The sequence below is a fragment of the Odontesthes bonariensis genome, chromosome 2, assembly GCF_027942865.1.
Source record: "Odontesthes bonariensis isolate fOdoBon6 chromosome 2, fOdoBon6.hap1, whole genome shotgun sequence".
NCBI classification, from domain to species: Eukaryota; Metazoa; Chordata; class Actinopteri; order Atheriniformes; family Atherinopsidae; genus Odontesthes; species Odontesthes bonariensis.
In genome coordinates, this window is record NC_134507.1 from 32855227 (window position 1) to 32874893 (window position 19667).

The 19667-nt window shown below is 45.3% G+C and overlaps 11 non-coding genes across 11 annotated transcripts; all 11 read left to right on the forward strand.

Moving 5' to 3' along the window:
* Window positions 1-13594: 13594 nt before the first annotated feature.
* On the forward strand, window positions 13595-13785 carry LOC142367419 (U2 spliceosomal RNA). The gene has a single exon (XR_012767087.1). It is a non-coding gene; the product is annotated as a U2 spliceosomal RNA (small nuclear RNA).
* A 364-nt stretch (window positions 13786-14149) lies between these two features.
* On the forward strand, window positions 14150-14268 carry LOC142368795 (5S ribosomal RNA). Its single transcript, XR_012767424.1, has one exon. It is a non-coding gene; the product is annotated as a 5S ribosomal RNA (ribosomal RNA).
* A 613-nt stretch (window positions 14269-14881) lies between these two features.
* LOC142374034 (U5 spliceosomal RNA) lies at window positions 14882-14994 on the forward strand. Its single transcript, XR_012768628.1, has one exon. It is a non-coding gene; the product is annotated as a U5 spliceosomal RNA (small nuclear RNA).
* Window positions 14995-15299: 305 nt separating this feature from the next.
* On the forward strand, window positions 15300-15490 carry LOC142367425 (U2 spliceosomal RNA). The gene has a single exon (XR_012767089.1). It is a non-coding gene; the product is annotated as a U2 spliceosomal RNA (small nuclear RNA).
* A 364-nt stretch (window positions 15491-15854) lies between these two features.
* LOC142368857 (5S ribosomal RNA) lies at window positions 15855-15973 on the forward strand. Its single transcript, XR_012767440.1, has one exon. It is a non-coding gene; the product is annotated as a 5S ribosomal RNA (ribosomal RNA).
* A 613-nt stretch (window positions 15974-16586) lies between these two features.
* LOC142374040 (U5 spliceosomal RNA) lies at window positions 16587-16699 on the forward strand. The gene has a single exon (XR_012768629.1). It is a non-coding gene; the product is annotated as a U5 spliceosomal RNA (small nuclear RNA).
* Window positions 16700-17004: 305 nt separating this feature from the next.
* On the forward strand, window positions 17005-17195 carry LOC142367431 (U2 spliceosomal RNA). The gene has a single exon (XR_012767092.1). It is a non-coding gene; the product is annotated as a U2 spliceosomal RNA (small nuclear RNA).
* A 364-nt stretch (window positions 17196-17559) lies between these two features.
* On the forward strand, window positions 17560-17678 carry LOC142368924 (5S ribosomal RNA). Its single transcript, XR_012767457.1, has one exon. It is a non-coding gene; the product is annotated as a 5S ribosomal RNA (ribosomal RNA).
* Window positions 17679-18291: 613 nt separating this feature from the next.
* On the forward strand, window positions 18292-18404 carry LOC142374046 (U5 spliceosomal RNA). Its single transcript, XR_012768630.1, has one exon. It is a non-coding gene; the product is annotated as a U5 spliceosomal RNA (small nuclear RNA).
* A 305-nt stretch (window positions 18405-18709) lies between these two features.
* Window positions 18710-18900, forward strand: LOC142367438 (U2 spliceosomal RNA). The gene has a single exon (XR_012767094.1). It is a non-coding gene; the product is annotated as a U2 spliceosomal RNA (small nuclear RNA).
* Window positions 18901-19264: 364 nt separating this feature from the next.
* Window positions 19265-19383, forward strand: LOC142368987 (5S ribosomal RNA). Its single transcript, XR_012767483.1, has one exon. It is a non-coding gene; the product is annotated as a 5S ribosomal RNA (ribosomal RNA).
* The last annotated feature ends 284 nt before the right edge of the window (window positions 19384-19667 follow it).

Genomic DNA, 19667 nt, shown 5'->3' on the forward strand with positions numbered 1-19667 from the left:
TTCTCTCTTCAGCCTCTCCTTTCTTGGCATTGTGCTGCAATTAGTAAATCAATATACAGACAGAGACAAAGACAATAAAGAGACCAAAAAGGACGAGAAGGAGTTATAGGCTACTGACTGTTGTCATTACATGAAGGCAGATGGGCATTTTTTGATTTGGGCTAGAGCGTTAAACTAGTTTATCAGGTGACCAGTCGGCTAAAAATGCTTATTTGTTTGGTGCTGTATGAGACATTTTACTGCACAACAAAATGATTACACGTTGGGCTTAGAGGGCAAACGGTACGATTTTACTTGATCTGTATGTTACCTGGCTGGTGGGGCACGGGAGAAGAAGCCTGCCTGCGACCTGCCTGCTAAGCTGCTAAGCTGCTGCAGCGCATCTGGTGCGCCCTGCAAACGACCGCGCGAGTTCACGTGACAAAGGAAGAGAGATAGAGGTCGGGTGTGCGTGAGGAGGTGGCTCATTTCGGGGCATTGTTTTCAGTCGTTTTTAATCGCTCAGGTTTTCAAAACATCATTTCAAAACCGGACTCAGTAAAATGTTAATAATAATAATAATTAAAAAAAAAAAAAAAAAAAAAGTTTCAAAAGGGGGTATTGTTTTGCTATATGTGGCACGCGGCGCTCATATGACATCTAAAGTTGCAAACCCTGGCTCTTTGGTCTAGGGGTATGATTCTCGCTCTGGGTGCGAGAGGTCCCAGGTTCAAATCCCGGATGAGCCCTATCCTGGTTTACTGGCCTTGTGTCTCTGCTTTGCTGTGAAATCAGAGAAGGATTGAATCAATGACGATAACATTGAATGCATTTGGAATCAAAGCCCCAAATAGGGAAATACAGCTCAAACCTCCATCACTCATTCTGAAGTTGCTTCAAGTCCTTCCTTTTTTTTTAAAAGTATTTTAAAAGGGAAAGACACGCAGCACAGAGCCACTCGGTGCGGGAGTCGAGCCAGGGCCAGCTGCAGCGAGGACTGTAGCCTCTGTACATGGGGCGGCTGCTTAACCCACTACGCCACCAACCGCCCCTACTTCAAGTCCTTCTTAAATGAATTTCTTATCTGGAATTTGAAAGACAGATCCACGCATAAATACCTGTATCATGTTAGCACACCCTCTGCAGTATTATCTAAAGCAGTTTTGGTATTTGTTCTATAAATCCAGATTGAAACGCTTTCAAGTCAATGGTAGAGAAATGGAGATATAGGCCTGTTCTGTCTTAAAGTTGGGCTTCTTCATAAAATGTGATGTGAATTGGTGGAACCTGGCGGTGAGTATTGACTCATTGGTCTCAGGAGTTTTTGTGGGCTGTTCAGTGTATGTGCCTAATAACTTCACTCATGTTGAGTGAAGGGAGAGCCAACTCCAAACAATATAGGCTCATTGCTCTGGAAAAGTCAAAGAAGAAAGAAAGCAATCACAAATTCCCAGGATTCCATGGCTACGTCAGCTGTCCGCGCGCTCTCACGAAACGCAAAAAGACCACCTTTTGGCTCGTTGGTCTAGGGCAGGGGTCTCCAACAGGTCGCTCGCGAGCTACCAGTAGCTCGCCGCCCCTTTCCAAGTAGCTCACCAAAGGGCCAATGAATCATACATTAATTTGAAAACTTAATTGGTCTCTCAGCAAACCAGCGACTGGTCACTGACCAGCGACTGCAAATTGAATTTGCTCCCGGGCTAGTCTAGTCACTTGTGGTCGTTTTGTGAGGCTGAAAATCAAAACTTAATCAGGCCAATCAAATCGTGAGGAGCGGGGTCGGAGGCCAGGCTACCCAGTGACGACAGAGGTGCTACGTTTCAGTGTGTAGTTCCAGAGAGAGGTAAACAGTGGCTGCGCCCAGCGAACAGGCTTTCGAGTTGGCTTTGGTAGCGACTCTAGAAGATTTTAATATAAAATTTTCTTTGCGAGACGAACAGATAACTGCACTTAAGTTTTTCTTGAAAAAAAAGGACGTTTTCGGAGTTTTGCTCACCGGGTACGGTAAAAGTTTAATTTACCAGCTTGCTCTGTTGGTGGGACGACGCTCTGATTGGTTGTTGCGCCATCCTATTGCGTGGCGTTGAGTGCAGACGCAACTTGACAGACAACCGTTTATCCCGCCCACACTGCTATCCAGCGTCAATAAAAGCTGTACAGGTCTGGCTTGCTAGGCCAGTGAGAAGGAGTTTACGATGGCGACAACATGATCAGTGTTGTCGTTCAGTGCAAAACTGTCATTGTACATTCAGCAAGTGAAAAGCAGAAGATTTCAGCACTTCCCCTCTATCTCAAAGATGCTGGACAGTCACATAGGTGCAGCCAGCGTTTTAAATGTGTCCAAGTATTGTGACCTCTTATCAAGGCTTGGACAGGAGTTTGCTGACAGATTCAGTGACTTTGAGAAACTTGAGCCCTGTGTGACATTTATGGCCAACCATTTCATGAATGTGGACATAAGTGAGATTTCAGGACAGATGGCTGAACTTTTCTGAGTCGATCCTGAGGAAATGGAAATGGAGGTTATAAACCTTCAAAATAATGTGCAGTTAAAGTCTCAGCAGCATTCACAGCATTTCTGGAGGTTGGTAGAGCCATATGATTATGAAAATCTTCACCAAGCAGCTCTGAAAATGTCTGCTTTGTTTGGGTCTACATACCTCTGTGAGTCAGCTTTTTCTGACATGAATGTCCTGAAATCAAAGCTCAGAACGAGACTGACCGATGAACATTTAAATGACTCCATAAGAGTGAACTTAAGTGGATACACTCCAGCATACACCTCTCTTGTTGACTCCTTGCAGTGTCAGTCATCTCAATAGCTAAAAAGGCTGAACTTCTGAACACATTCACACACACACACACACACACACTCACACACACACACCTTCACTGCTCAATATTGAACTGAACTAAATGGTTTTTATTGTGAATGCAATTTTTGTTCTTTATTTTTTATGTTTTAATACAGAATGTGAGATGTGGACAGTAACATATTGCAAATGTTCAGGAAAAGAAGGCTTATTGAGTTTGTTTGTTCAAAATGAGCGATGACAATAAATGTTACAAAACACGAGTAGCTCTCGGCCATTTTTATTTTGTGAAAGTAGCTCTCAGAGGGGAAAAGGTTGGAGACCCCTGGTCTAGCGGTATGATTCTCGCTTAGGCTTAGGGTGCAAGAGGTCCCAGGTTCAAATCCCAGACAAGCCTTCCTACTTTAAGAAACCGATACAGAAAGCTTGATGGTTAAAGTGATACTCCGGAGTAAATTCAACCTGGGGTCATTTGAACGGTGATATCCAGCCAAGTAGCCCACCCGCAGTTTTTTCGATCTTGGCTGAACATCAGCTGAGTTACTGAGTTATCCCGAATAGCTTCGTACAAGGGTTAATGGATCCAGGTCCGTATCTCCAAAATTACCACACTAAAATCACATGCCATGACACCAAACTTCTACAGTAGTACAAATATGGTCTGTACTCACAAAGCGATGCATTTGGAAGTTTGAAAATAGTCCAGGAGTTTATTATTATCAACACAAGCCTGATAGCTTCTCTGCAGCTAAAGCTACGTCGACGTCACTCCAAGGCGCCGGGAGCTTCAAAGTAAGATGAGGGTTGATCTACTACTGTAGACAACAAAGCAAGGCTGCTCAATTTCTCCATTGATAAAATAATTTCACAACTCTACAACATAAAAATTCATAAAAAAACATGTAGAATATAGCATATACTTTGTTGTCTACAGTAGTAGATCAACCCTCATCTTACTTTGAAGCTCCCGGCGCCTTGGAGTGACGTCGACGTAGCTTTAGCTGCAGAGAAGCTATCAGGCTTGTGTTGATAATAATAAACTCCTGGACTATTTTCAAACTTCCAAATGCATCGCTTTGTGAGTACAGACCGTATTTGTACTACTGTAGAAGTTTGGTGTCATGGCATGTGATTTTAGTGTGGTAATTTTGGAGATACGGACCTGGATCCATTAATCCTTGTACGAAGCTATTCGGGATAACTCAGTAACTCAGCTGATGTTCAGCCAATATCGAAAAAACTGCGGGTGGGCTACTTGGCTGGATATCACCGTTCATATGACCCCAGGTTGAATTTACTCCGGAGTATCACTTTAACTTTGGGTACCTTACTTGATCTCAAATGCGTCTCTCTTTGCTCACCCAAATTGTTAATTAAGAGTGCTGATAACAATTGCAAAAATGTCCTGTCTTACTATATTGTTTGGAGCTGTAGCAGTTGGCTCTCCCTTCACTCAACATGAGTGAAGTTATTGAGGACATAGACTGAACATTCCCAACATTAAAGCCACTGACAGTTAAGTGAACAGCTCTTCTTTTTTTACAATGCAATTTTTAGCTAGACAAACTGTTATCCCGGCTTTTACTTGGAGTTTACATTGACCCTCCACAAGTTTACACTCACAGCAGGGATTTGTAGTGTTACAGATTCATTTACACATACTTTTGGCAACTAATCTCCACTTTAGAATAAGAGAATTTTGAAATAAAAAAAGATGGAAGCAACACTGACATTGAGTGAGCTGAACTGAAAGTTGTAGGATGTTTCTATTCGATTCGATGATCGGCCATAGTCAAATGCATTCCAGGGGCCAGAGCGGGCGACATAGAATCCTATTTAAAACTGCTGGCTAAGGATAAACGTAAATACGGTGAAACTGTTATTCACGTCGGCGTTAATGACACCCGGTTACGCCAATCGGAGGTCACTAAAATTAATATTGCATCGTTGTGTAATTTTTCCAAAACAATGTGGGACTCCGTAGTTTTCTCTGGACCCCTGCCAAATCTGACCAGTGATGACATGTTTAGCCGCATGTCGTCCTTCAACCGCTGGTTGTCCAGATGGTGTCCAGCAAACAACGTGGGCTACATAGATAATTGGGAATCTTTCTGGAGAAAACCTGGAGAGACGGCATTCATCCCACTTTGGAAGGAGCAGCTCTCATTTCTAGAAATATGGACGTGGTGTCCCTGCAGAAAGTCTTTGAAGCAGGTATGGCTCTTGTAGCTCTCAGCAGGGTGACGTCTCTCAGCTGCATGTGTTGTGAGGCCCTGGGTTTTATGGACAGTGCAGGAGAACGCCAGCGTCACAGGAAACTGTCTACGTAGCACTCCGTTCTGTTTCAGCTTCTCCTCTGCTCTCTCCATGTAAACCAGATTGGCGGATTCTGGAGCTCCACTCTGGATTCTTGCTACACCTGTCTGATTATCCATCCTCAGGCCCAGCTTAGTGATGTGTTGATCATCCTCAGAAGTCACTATGCACATCAGTGTGGCAGAAGCACCGTTAACCAGACCGTTCTGAATGTCAAAGTTTCTGGTGAGCATGACACGAGCCCCTGCAGCAGCTTTCAGAGTGTGGGCGAAATCATTTCGGCCTCCCTTACATGGTGTGTCTTTACGGGCCATTCTGCCTGTTCGGGATCTTTCTGGAAGTCATCTGCATCCATCGTGATAATGTTGGAATGGAACAAAGCCAGTGTTGCTGAGTTGTGTTCATCAACCAACTTATTGGTGGGGAAAATGTGCAGAAGCTCAGTGGGACAAAGAGCTGGTTCAGTGATGGCCTGTGACAACAAATCTCTGTCAGCCTGAGACAGCTCGTCTGCCTTTGGTTTCACCCCAATCCTGTTCAGCACGTCTGCAAAGGCAACATCATCCTTCTGTCTCATGATCTCAGTCAGAGTGATCATCTGAAAATGTTCCTGCCACAGGTCAGTATCTGCTGGGTCGTGTACACACAGAGGTTTAGACTGGCGCACAGGCGGCAGCTGATAGAAATCTCCAACAGCTAAAACTGACATTCCACCAAACGCTCTCTGATTGCCTTTGATCTGTTTCAGTCCTGCGTCCACATAAGCAAAAAGAGGCTTTGAAACCATGGAGATCTCATCGATAATGAGGATTTGAGCATTAAAAGGTTCAGATCTGAGTTCATCCAGTTGGTTAGGATTGGTGCTTTCAGACTGCGTGGAAGCTTCAGCAGAGAGTGCAGTGTTGTGCCACAGATGCTGAAAGCTGCAGTTCCAGTGAAAGAAGAGAGTAAAACAGTTGGCTTTGACATGCCAAACTCCTCTGCATACAGCTGCAGTTTGCTCAGTATCTTAGATGCCTCTGAGTAAATGCATTTCATCAGGTGGGACTTTCCTGTTCCTGCACCACCGTTGACATAAAAGAAAAACTGCTCTGGATTTAGGCCACACACAAGTTTAATGCAGCAGTCTCTGATAGCATGGAACACACAGGCCTGCTTCTGCTTCAGGTTCTGATACATCTGCCGCAGCACAGCTGGATCCACAGCTGGGGGTTCTCTGATGGCTCTCATTTCTGTCACAGCAGCAGACTGAGGACAATAGTCGGGCACATTTTCCTGCTCATCGTCTGGCTCTCTTTGCTGCAGCTCATCATCACAACTTCAGATTCAGGAGCCAGATTCCACCATTCATCCATCACATGCTCTCTGCTCTCCTCAAACTCTACAAGTGCATTCTCAATCTCCTCAGTGTGATTCTCATATTAGTCTCTGTGTGTTTGTATAATGCTTTTCACGCTCTCAGGACGGTTTGAGCCTGGGAGCTGCACCCAGCCAGAGTTGTACAAAGACTCGTAGGTTGGAAGATGGGCACTTGGTATTTCATACTCGGATCGGTGAGGAAGGTGCAGTCTCAGTAATCTGGCATAAAACTGCTCGGGGTGTTTCTCCTTGGAACATTGGTAATATCTGATGACAGAGGGCTTATCATTTTTCCGCCTTTGGACAAATCCCAGCTCATTCAGAAGTGGTGAAACACCATCACGCTTTGAGTGGTCTGCACTGACAAACCTGCAGCTAGCAGCAAAATCAGCCGAGCACATCTCCTCATACTCTGGGGTCTCGGGTCTGGCTTTGTATTTGTCACTCAAACTCGTCATCCAGACATTACAAGACTCTGACGGGGTGTCCTCCAAGAATGACATGGGGCGACTCATTTTCACTGGATTGTCATCAATGGGAATGAACACAACACTGCGTGAGCACTTCTTCATCTTTATTCCACATGCACGAGTCACACACTCCTGAGCACTGATCTCTCTCTTTCTGGAGTAAGCCTGCATGACAGCTCTCATCTCATCACACTCATTAACTCTGTCCATGTTGGAATTCTCCATGACAGTTTGCAGGTACTCTGACAGACCACTTTCCTTCTTTGTGATGTATTTAGTCAGATACTGTACACACGAGTAAGCAGCTGCCCTGCAGTGAACATCATGTGCTGATTGGCTGCTTTATCTGTCAATCACTGACACTGCCCACAGGAACAGGACAGTATATTCAGCAATAAGGTAATACTTTCTGCTGACATGGCAGACTCGCTTTAACTGGAAACACTTGAGATATTTATATTACATTTACATTATATTACAACAACAGATATTTAGATATAAATATAAATGTATGTTTATCCGTCAAGTGACGACTGTGCACATTTTTGTGATTTTTTTAAAGTTAAGCAGTTATAGAAGTTTGTTGAAATTTTGTTAATAGTACAAAAAAAATTTGTGTCTTACAATGAAATCAAGTGACAGGTTTAGGATTATTACAACTTCCATCTTTCAAAGTGTTTTTCCCCTGAAATCCTGTCAGTTTTAGCCCTGTTATATGTGTAACCTGGACGTCTTGTAGCTGTTGTGCTGTTATTTAAGAGTCGCAACCTTTCATTTTATCACAATAACATGGTGTGTTAGACTTAAATGTTATAAAATGTAATCTCAGCAAGAGACATTATTAAAACTTTAATCAGAGTTCCCCAAAATGACTAATACGGTGCATGATTCTATCATAAGTTCAATGGATACAGTCAAATTTGCATGAGCTATATACTGACCGAGGGATCGGACCTGTCCTGCATAATGTTAATCTCAGCCTTTTGTGTAAATGGCAGAGCAGAGCCTTCCGTTATCAGGCCCCTCTCTGTGGAACCAGCTGCCAGTTTGGCTTCAGGAAGCAGACACCCTCTCTACTTTTAAGATCAGGCTTAAAACTTTCCTTTCTGATAAAGCTTATAGTTAGGGATGGCTCAGCTGAGCCTGAAACATCCCATAGTTCTGCTGCTATAGGCCCAGCCTGCTGGGGGAGCTCCCATGATGCACCTCTCCATGTACATGTGACATCATTGTTGTCATTAACTTGTTCCTCTCTCTCAGCAGGTGTCCCTGGCCTGGTGTTACGCTGCTTGTTGTCCCCTCTTTTCTGTCCTCTCAGCCCCAGCTGCTCCAGGCAGATGGCCGCCCTTCCTGGTTCTGGTTCTGATGGAGGTTTCTTCCTGTTAAAACTCAGTTTTTTGTTCCCACAGTTCTGTGCGTGCTCGGGATTGAACAGAAGTTACGGTGCATTTTGTAGGATTCCTTAGCTAAGCTACTTCTTTTAATTGTGTCTGTGTTAATAAAACTGAACTGAAATGACAAATAAATGAACATGTGCATCTGTACTGTTATATGTTACGTTAAAACAGAGTACTGAAATATATCTTTATTGAATAGATGAATAAATCTGAAGTCTGATTCTGTCCAGGGTTTCTTCCAGGTGTCCTCCCTCTGTCACCATCTCACATCTGAAATTCCTGTCAGTAGTATTTCAGAACTGAGCCTTGGTTGGGAGAGTTTTTATCTTCACTTCATCTTCACAGACTATATTACCACAGCAATACAACTGAGCCAAATGCTGGATTTAAATTCATTTTTATTATATTTTCAAAGAAACGTCATTAATAAAAATAGAACATAAAACAATATTAACTATGTGTAAACTATATACATATATATGAAATTTATTCTGCCAGAGGGCAGGGTCTTTCCACTGCCTCAATGTTAATGATTTTTGTCCCAATATATTTTATATTTAGAAAGACTTTACCCTTTTCAAGGGCTCCCACAAGTCCTGGGAAATATAAAAGACTTCGGTGCTGGACATGAGGAGCTCCAGCACCCCCCTTGTGCTGCTCTCCATCACGCCCATCACCTCCACTCCAGCTGCCTCATCAGTCACAATCAGCACCTGCCAAAACAAACAGCACTTATGTCCCATAATACCTTGCAGCTAGATATTAAACCCCTTTCTTACTCCTTGTTTATTTCTTTAATCTCTTTCTCAATTGTGTCAGATCATTTGCCATTTTATGTCTGTATAATATACACTAGATTGCCAACAGTATTCACTCACTCATCCAGATAATTAAATTCAGGTGTTCCCATCACTTCCATGGCCACAGGTGTAGAAATGCAAGCCCCTCGGCATGCAGACTGCTTCTACAAGCATCTGTGAAAGAATGGCTCGCTCTCAGGAGCTCAGTGGATTCCAGCGTGGTGTCATGATAGGATGCCACCTGTGCAACAAGTCCAGTGGAGACATTTCCTCGCTCCTAAATGTCCCACAGTCAGCTGTCAGTGGTGTTAGAACAAAGTGGAAGCGACTGGGAACGCCAGCAGCTCAGCCACCAAGTGGTCGGCCACGTAAAATGACAGAGCGGGTTTGGAGGTCTGTAGCAATGGACTCTGCAGAAGGTTGGCGACCTTTCTGCAGAGTCAATTGCTGCAGACCTCCAAACTTCATGTGGCCTTTTACATGTTTAAACCAGAGAAAACAACTCCTTGTATGTGCCTACCGACTTGGCAAATAAAGCTCATTCTGATTCTGATTAGAATGTGTTTTTAGATTAGATGAATTAGAATGCTTTTTACTTCTACATTGCTGTAGGGTGTTGTGTGCAGGAAGTCCCCTCCTGCATCCATGTTGGACTTTAAGTGGGTAATCCTGCACTGGCTGCCGAGGTCCAGCTCCTGGACTGCAGCTTCCCGCCACAGCGTGAGGGAGGCAGAAGCTTTATCCTGTACAGAACACAGTATGAGATGTCAGAACTATAAAGGCACCAGAGATTACTCTGTAATGTGCAGCCTACAAGTGACCACAGTAAACATATAAACAACCAGCGCCACAGAAAGAGACAGTTAGCACACTCCCATAGACTACTAAGGTACTCACAGAATATGAAAGTTATCTTATTTTATCTTCCCTTATCTAGAAACCACAGAGGTTGTCCCTCCTCTCCAATCCTCCCGTTCTCTGGTCTTACCTGCTGCAGCTTCACCTCACGCAGCGGGACCTCCTCTCTCCCACTGCGGACCTTTTTCACAGCTGAGAGCTAAATAAGAACAAGTTCAATCACTTAGTGATCTAATTAGACCTAAACATGTCATTGCAACAGCTTTTCCGTAATAAAACATTTCAAATACTGGTCATTAGACAATAAAGCTGCAGAAAGTCTGTTGTTTACAAGAAAATCACAGATTTTTACTGCATTACTTTGTCTACCTAAAATGTTTGTATCTCTGAATTACAATTAAGCACGGTCATTTATCTGAGTGTATTAGTGTGTTCTTCTGATGAAGACAAATCAACATACCTGAACAACTTTGCCCTCCAGTGTGAGGAGGCCCTTTGTCCCCTTCACATTCTTTATAGTTGTATGCAGGGACGGGGGACAGAGGAGGGCTTTCCTGCAAAGGGGTCCATCCTGCAAACCTTGCAGCACCAACCCCGCTCCATGCTGTCAGAGGTGGAGAAGATCATTAGGCTTTCCCTGGCCCTGCCCATATCTGTCACAGCATCTGAGCGCTCTGTCTCAGCCTGAAAACCTGGCTGCGCAGCACCATGACGCAGGAGAGACTAACACATTTGGCCATTATGAACACTCACAGTGACCTTACGGATAAATTGGCTTAAACAATTTATCAAGAACACATCTTCAATTTGGAACTTCATACCGAATTTAATTTTCTCTAAATTAGGAGGCCTAAATTTCTTTTTACTTTGTAATTATAACGTTGAAAAAATCCCCTCAAAACTATCCTACTTTCACAAACAGATGCTTCTTTCTTGGTCATTGATCTACAAACATAATTTTCCCCCACATAGATACTACATATGGAACAATATTGGTATGAAGTTCAAAATTTAAAATGGGTTCTTGATAAATTGTTGCCAATTGCCAATTTATTTTGAAAATAGTAATACCACCTCAAACCAACTGGGTTATGTGTAGCACACGGAGCAAGACACCTGAGCTCAGCCACTCTGCTGGGAAATAATATGGGCATGGAGCGCAAAAAGAGCGAGATGAGGAGGTAACTGGGCTATATAGTCCATCCCACCTGCAGTAAATGGCTATTTACCCTTATTGCGGTGTGCAATTAGGGCCGTCATGACTCATAGGATGCGAAAGCATCTATGCTACTACACCAGCCTTCACCATTTCCCCAAGGAAAGACAGCGCCAGTGCATTATGAACCTCATTTATCCTCCTCTCTGCATCAAACACATTCATGCTGCCTTAAGGCTGATTCATACTCGGCGCAAACGCGCAACTGTTCTGGCTCGAGAACCATTAATGACGTCATCGAAAGCGCCAGCCCCTTCACAGTTCCTTCAGCTCATAAGCGCAGTTTGCGCCGAGAATGCGTCACATTTGCAGTTCTCTCCAGACCAGCGAGCGTCACTGTTGAGGAAACAAGCTGAAAAGCATACGAAGAAAGCATACACAGTGCCACCTGTGGTGTCACGTCAGCAGAGGCTGGCACATCTGATGCGGAATGAATTTATTCTGGGTGTAGAACTGTAGCCTATATGTATCTCAGAGCTAAGCGGCTGCGGCAAAAACAGAAGAGAAGGTGGAATGTTCGTCCTTTGCAACAAGACGAACTTTGTCAAACGTTGTCCCAGTGTAACTTCATAGACGTGTCGTACAGATGTTTGTAGAGGCGCATCCTCTCGGTCACCGCGGTCTCTGCAGTGTTCATGTTTCCTTTCTCTTGGTCAGCTGTTTCCGGTGGAGCGCGCGCGTAGTCAGAAAAAAAGTTGTGTGCGCGCCCTTGCGCCGCGCGAGGATTTTCTAGCTTGCGACGGGGGGCGTGGCGGAATTTTGGGACACGTGACCGTTTGCGCCATTTGCGACCAGCTAGTATGAGCGAGGTCACGCCGAGTATGAATCAGCCTTTAACTGAAAACTGTCATTTCCACCTTGCAAATTTGAAAGTCAGGCCAAAATGCCATCGCTGTCAATTTGGGGAAATCGGAAAACTCATGCTACAACATTTCAAATGTGAGACTTTCAAAGTAATTAGGCTTTGGAACTTTTCGAAGGTTTTAAGATAATCACAGGACTGGGAAACCTCCCAAACTCGCCTTAACCATGGCCTGAACAGGCTAACGTTATGCCTGTTTGGTTCGTTAGCTAGCTAACTAATGCTAACGTTAGCTTGTGAACGCTAACAGTCAGAGCAGTAATTAAAACATATTAACAAACATACTTGCTTGATAACTTACCTTATTTATTCTTCTTCAAAAGAATTTAAAAAACTGGACTCAGCAGGCTGCCCTCAGTGCCCCGGCCTGTGTGCTGGACTGCTGCGTTGCTGACATAGACCTAATATACTTTGCTGAGGGGGAGAGACTGAATGTCGCATGCATGCACACTTCTTCTTCTTTGAATGCGCAGTGGGAGTGAGACTGTGTTGCTACTAATTGTTGAATGAGCTTCACTCTAAATAAAGTCATCTTCCCTCTAAACACAAGTTTTTTGCATTTTTCACCATGCAACTAACTTTTACTTCATAAAAATCAGTCATAAGTGCATATGGTAATTAACCTAATAAAGTTAAGGAATGTATGTATGTCAGGACAGCTATTGGACTTTACAGTGAAGATGTATTGTATATAGATAATCCATGTGCCTAGTCAAGCGGTGAAGTTGTAAAGCAATGAGATTGCTGAGATTTTCTCATGAGAATGAGAAAAAAGTGATCAGAGCTTCATCCTCTGTGGCTGGTTGACTGTTAGAGCTTCCAGCTGCCTCTAACTCCCACACCTCAAAAAACAAATGTCCCTCAAAGGGTAGACATCTCAGGTGATGTTCTGACTGGGGTGGTTTATATAATCTATGTGTATAACTGTTTGTGTTCTACCACCCAGGTATAGACAATAGTGATCCATCGGCTACTATTTATAACACTCTCATGCTCTCTCCTTCACAGTGACGGTGCTGCTGTCAACACAAATAATTATTAACTTCCGTCACAGAAATGGATGTTAATGACATGATTTTTATCCACAAGGACAATTCTTTCCAATTCTTCAAAAAAATACAGTTACATTTACTTCTGCGTCCTGCATGTCTTGTGTTGAAAAATTTGCCGATCACCCTGTGACACACACACACACACAGACACACAGACACGAGGAAGTTAACCAGTTTCGGCTGCTGCTGATTGGTTGGCAGACACCTCTGTTTCTATTGGCCCTCAGTCTCCATGTTTCTGATCCTGGACCTGCTGAGATGTCCCAGGCCATTGTTGGTTTTGATCCTCATACATTTAACTTTGTCCTGAGCGGGCGGGAGTGCAAAGTTGTACCATCTGAAACGGCTGAAGAGTGCTCACTGCAGCGGGTGGGCGGAGGTGCAAAGTGACGCTTTGTAGGCAAAAAAAGAGCACCGCCACAAGTGCGCATTGTGCCAGGAAGGGCTCTCGGACGTGAAAGAGTGGAGGGTTATCGCTTCTCGGCCTTTTGGCTAAGATCAAGTGTAGTATCTGTTCTTATCAGTTTAATATCTGATACGTCCTCTATATGAGGACTACATATTAAATGGATTTTTAGGCACAGGGGTTGAAAAAGGGGCTTGCTCCGTTCACTCCACGCATCGACCCGGTACTGCAGTGCCGCCGGGAACGGTGCACTCTTCCCAACTCTTGTGAAATAACAAAACCAGCGGTACATGGTGGTAGTTTCAGGGAGCCATTGTATTCTGACTTCTAAAATGGAACTATAATCTTTAGAAAAGACGCAGTTTATGAGCACGTCGTGGGATTGAGCTTCCCTGGTTTCTCTGTATGACCATGAACACCAAACTACACACAGAGAACAGAGGAGCTTGACAGACACACACTAAGTTATCTGAGAGTCCCATTTTCAGCTGCAGAGAACAATCACATCAGGGAAGTCGACGTGCAGGCTCAACATCAGCCTCTCAAGCCAACTCTCTGGTAAAATAGGGGCAACGTATGGTTCCAGCACCTATGTAACACATATTTGTCACGGGGACTGTGGCTTACGGCCACACCGCCCTGAACACGCCCGATCTCGTCCGAACTCGGAAGCCAAGCAGGGTCGGGCCTGGTTAGTACTTGGATGGGAGACCGCTTGGGAATACCAGGTGCTGTAAGCATTTTTCTCTCTTGTCTTCTCTTCTCTCTGCATGTCTTTTGTTGAAACATCTGTTGATCACCCTGTGATCCATCTTGCTGATCCTGGATCTGCTAAGGTGTCCCAGGTCATGGTTGCCTTTGATCCTCATACATTTAACTTTGTCCTGACAAAGGAGCAGTTCCAAAAAGTCAAACAGGGACTGCCTTTGCATTTGACGCAGTCAAACTGCATGCGCCTGGAGAAGCCAAAAGGCTTACAGCACCTGGTATTCCCAGGCGGTCTCCCATCCAAGTACTAACCAGGCCCGACTCTGCTTAGCTTCTGAGATAAAACTCTGGCTTTTAGTCTGCGAAAAGAGAGTGAAAGTGAACTCCACTTTGAGATGGCTCTGGGATTGGGCCGACTGGGAGAATTGCTTGAAAAAAACCTCTACACCCAATGAGCGGTCAGAACAAAGCCTCAAGACCCCTAGTCTTTTGCACAGAGTAAAAGACAAAGCAGCCATTGAATAGGGCCCGATTGTTCCTACCTGGTCGGCCGAGGAGCCAGCGTCTCAACCAAGCAAAGCTCACCGTGGGGAAGGTGGCTATGCCAACTAGCCTGATGCACTGCTCCCGCAGTGTCAAATACTCGTACTCTGGTTTCTCTTCATAACGTACAAGTCTTTCGCCTTTTACTAAAGACTTCCGTGGAGAGCAGCCTTAATGAGTTGTTTCTATTTTTGGAAGGCTTTACCTTTGCGGGTGAAGCCCATTCTGTCTGTGCAAAGGAAATCTTCTTGCTGTGCCAAGTGACTTCTCGGAGTAGAGTCACCTTATTTCTTGAGACCGTGCCCATGTTCAAAGCCTGGAGCGCTAAATTGTTGTTGTTTGAATGGTGCTCAGTGGAGCGGGCGGGAGTGCAAAGTTGTACCATCTGAAACGGCTGAAGAGTGCTCACTGCAGCGGGTGGGCGGAGGTGCAAAGTGACGCTTTGTAGGCAAAAAAAGAGCACCGCCACAAGTGCGCATTGTGCCAGGAAGGGCTCTCGGACGTGAAAGAGTGGAGGGTTATCGCTTCTCGGCCTTTTGGCTAAGATCAAGTGTAGTATCTGTTCTTATCAGTTTAATATCTGATACGTCCTCTATATGAGGACTACATATTAAATGGATTTTTAGGCACAGGGGTTGAAAAAGGGGCTTGCTCCGTTCACTCCACGCATCGACCCGGTACTGCAGTGCCGCCGGGAACGGTGCACTCTTCCCAACTCTTGTGAAATAACAAAACCAGCGGTACATGGTGGTAGTTTCAGGGAGCCATTGTATTCTGACTTCTAAAATGGAACTATAATCTTTAGAAAAGACGCAGTTTATGAGCACGTCGTGGGATTGAGCTTCCCTGGTTTCTCTGTATGACCATGAACACCAAACTACACACAGAGAACAGAGGAGCTTGACAGACACACACTAAGTTATCTGAGAGTCCCATTTTCAGCTGCAGAGAACAATCACATCAGGGAAGTCGACGTGCAGGCTCAACATCAGCCTCTCAAGCCAACTCTCTGGTAAAATAGGGGCAACGTATGGTTCCAGCACCTATGTAACACATATTTGTCACGGGGACTGTGGCTTACGGCCACACCGCCCTGAACACGCCCGATCTCGTCCGAACTCGGAAGCCAAGCAGGGTCGGGCCTGGTTAGTACTTGGATGGGAGACCGCTTGGGAATACCAGGTGCTGTAAGCATTTTTCTCTCTTGTCTTCTCTTCTCTCTGCATGTCTTTTGTTGAAACATCTGTTGATCACCCTGTGATCCATCTTGCTGATCCTGGATCTGCTAAGGTGTCCCAGGTCATGGTTGCCTTTGATCCTCATACATTTAACTTTGTCCTGACAAAGGAGCAGTTCCAAAAAGTCAAACAGGGACTGCCTTTGCATTTGACGCAGTCAAACTGCATGCGCCTGGAGAAGCCAAAAGGCTTACAGCACCTGGTATTCCCAGGCGGTCTCCCATCCAAGTACTAACCAGGCCCGACTCTGCTTAGCTTCTGAGATAAAACTCTGGCTTTTAGTCTGCGAAAAGAGAGTGAAAGTGAACTCCACTTTGAGATGGCTCTGGGATTGGGCCGACTGGGAGAATTGCTTGAAAAAAACCTCTACACCCAATGAGCGGTCAGAACAAAGCCTCAAGACCCCTAGTCTTTTGCACAGAGTAAAAGACAAAGCAGCCATTGAATAGGGCCCGATTGTTCCTACCTGGTCGGCCGAGGAGCCAGCGTCTCAACCAAGCAAAGCTCACCGTGGGGAAGGTGGCTATGCCAACTAGCCTGATGCACTGCTCCCGCAGTGTCAAATACTCGTACTCTGGTTTCTCTTCATAACGTACAAGTCTTTCGCCTTTTACTAAAGACTTCCGTGGAGAGCAGCCTTAATGAGTTGTTTCTATTTTTGGAAGGCTTTACCTTTGCGGGTGAAGCCCATTCTGTCTGTGCAAAGGAAATCTTCTTGCTGTGCCAAGTGACTTCTCGGAGTAGAGTCACCTTATTTCTTGAGACCGTGCCCATGTTCAAAGCCTGGAGCGCTAAATTGTTGTTGTTTGAATGGTGCTCAGTGGAGCGGGCGGGAGTGCAAAGTTGTACCATCTGAAACGGCTGAAGAGTGCTCACTGCAGCGGGTGGGCGGAGGTGCAAAGTGACGCTTTGTAGGCAAAAAAAGAGCACCGCCACAAGTGCGCATTGTGCCAGGAAGGGCTCTCGGACGTGAAAGAGTGGAGGGTTATCGCTTCTCGGCCTTTTGGCTAAGATCAAGTGTAGTATCTGTTCTTATCAGTTTAATATCTGATACGTCCTCTATATGAGGACTACATATTAAATGGATTTTTAGGCACAGGGGTTGAAAAAGGGGCTTGCTCCGTTCACTCCACGCATCGACCCGGTACTGCAGTGCCGCCGGGAACGGTGCACTCTTCCCAACTCTTGTGAAATAACAAAACCAGCGGTACATGGTGGTAGTTTCAGGGAGCCATTGTATTCTGACTTCTAAAATGGAACTATAATCTTTAGAAAAGACGCAGTTTATGAGCACGTCGTGGGATTGAGCTTCCCTGGTTTCTCTGTATGACCATGAACACCAAACTACACACAGAGAACAGAGGAGCTTGACAGACACACACTAAGTTATCTGAGAGTCCCATTTTCAGCTGCAGAGAACAATCACATCAGGGAAGTCGACGTGCAGGCTCAACATCAGCCTCTCAAGCCAACTCTCTGGTAAAATAGGGGCAACGTATGGTTCCAGCACCTATGTAACACATATTTGTCACGGGGACTGTGGCTTACGGCCACACCGCCCTGAACACGCCCGATCTCGTCCGAACTCGGAAGCCAAGCAGGGTCGGGCCTGGTTAGTACTTGGATGGGAGACCGCTTGGGAATACCAGGTGCTGTAAGCATTTTTCTCTCTTGTCTTCTCTTCTCTCTGCATGTCTTTTGTTGAAACATCTGTTGATCACCCTGTGATCCATCTTGCTGATCCTGGATCTGCTAAGGTGTCCCAGGTCATGGTTGCCTTTGATCCTCATACATTTAACTTTGTCCTGACAAAGGAGCAGTTCCAAAAAGTCAAACAGGGACTGCCTTTGCATTTGACGCAGTCAAACTGCATGCGCCTGGAGAAGCCAAAAGGCTTACAGCACCTGGTATTCCCAGGCGGTCTCCCATCCAAGTACTAACCAGGCCCGACTCTGCTTAGCTTCTGAGATAAAACTCTGGCTTTTAGTCTGCGAAAAGAGAGTGAAAGTGAACTCCACTTTGAGATGGCTCTGGGATTGGGCCGACTGGGAGAATTGCTTGAAAAAAACCTCTACACCCAATGAGCGGTCAGAACAAAGCCTCAAGACCCCTAGTCTTTTGCACAGAGTAAAAGACAAAGCAGCCATTGAATAGGGCCCGATTGTTCCTACCTGGTCGGCCGAGGAGCCAGCGTCTCAACCAAGCAAAGCTCACCGTGGGGAAGGTGGCTATGCCAACTAGCCTGATGCACTGCTCCCGCAGTGTCAAATACTCGTACTCTGGTTTCTCTTCATAACGTACAAGTCTTTCGCCTTTTACTAAAGACTTCCGTGGAGAGCAGCCTTAATGAGTTGTTTCTATTTTTGGAAGGCTTTACCTTTGCGGGTGAAGCCCATTCTGTCTGTGCAAAGGAAATCTTCTTGCTGTGCCAAGTGACTTCTCGGAGTAGAGTCACCTTATTTCTTGAGACCGTGCCCATGTTCAAAGCCTGGAGCGCTAAATTGTTGTTGTTTGAATGGTGCTCAGTGGAGCGGGCGGGAGTGCAAAGTTGTACCATCTGAAACGGCTGAAGAGTGCTCACTGCAGCGGGTGGGCGGAGGTGCAAAGTGACGCTTTGTAGGCAAAAAAAGAGCACCGCCACAAGTGCGCATTGTGCCAGGAAGGGCTCTCGGACGTGAAAGAGTGGAGGGTTATCGCTTCTCGGCCTTTTGGCTAAGATCAAGTGTAGTATCTGTTCTTATCAGTTTAATATCTGATACGTCCTCTATATGAGGACTACATATTAAATGGATTTTTAGGCACAGGGGTTGAAAAAGGGGCTTGCTCCGTTCACTCCACGCATCGACCCGGTACTGCAGTGCCGCCGGGAACGGTGCACTCTTCCCAACTCTTGTGAAATAACAAAACCAGCGGTACATGGTGGTAGTTTCAGGGAGCCATTGTATTCTGACTTCTAAAATGGAACTATAATCTTTAGAAAAGACGCAGTTTATGAGCACGTCGTGGGATTGAGCTTCCCTGGTTTCTCTGTATGACCATGAACACCAAACTACACACAGAGAACAGAGGAGCTTGACAGACACACACTAAGTTATCTGAGAGTCCCATTTTCAGCTGCAGAGAACAATCACATCAGGGAAGTCGACGTGCAGGCTCAACATCAGCCTCTCAAGCCAACTCTCTGGTAAAATAGGGGCAACGTATGGTTCCAGCACCTATGTAACACATATTTGTCACGGGGACTGTGGCTTACGGCCACACCGCCCTGAACACGCCCGATCTCGTCCGAACTCGGAAGCCAAGCAGGGTCGGGCCTGGTTAGTACTTGGATGGGAGACCGCTTGGGAATACCAGGTGCTGTAAGCATTTTTCTCTCTTGTCTTCTCTTCTCTCTGCATGTCTTTTGTTGAAACATCTGTTGATCACCCTGTGATCCATCTTGCTGATCCTGGATCTGCTAAGGTGTCCCAGGTCATGGTTGCCTTTGATCCTCATACATTTAACTTTGTCCTGACAAAGGAGCAGTTCCAAAAAGTCAAACAGGGACTGCCTTTGCATTTGACGCAGTCAAACTGCATGCGCCTGGAGAAGCCAAAAGGCTTACAGCACCTGGTATTCCCAGGCGGTCTCCCATCCAAGTACTAACCAGG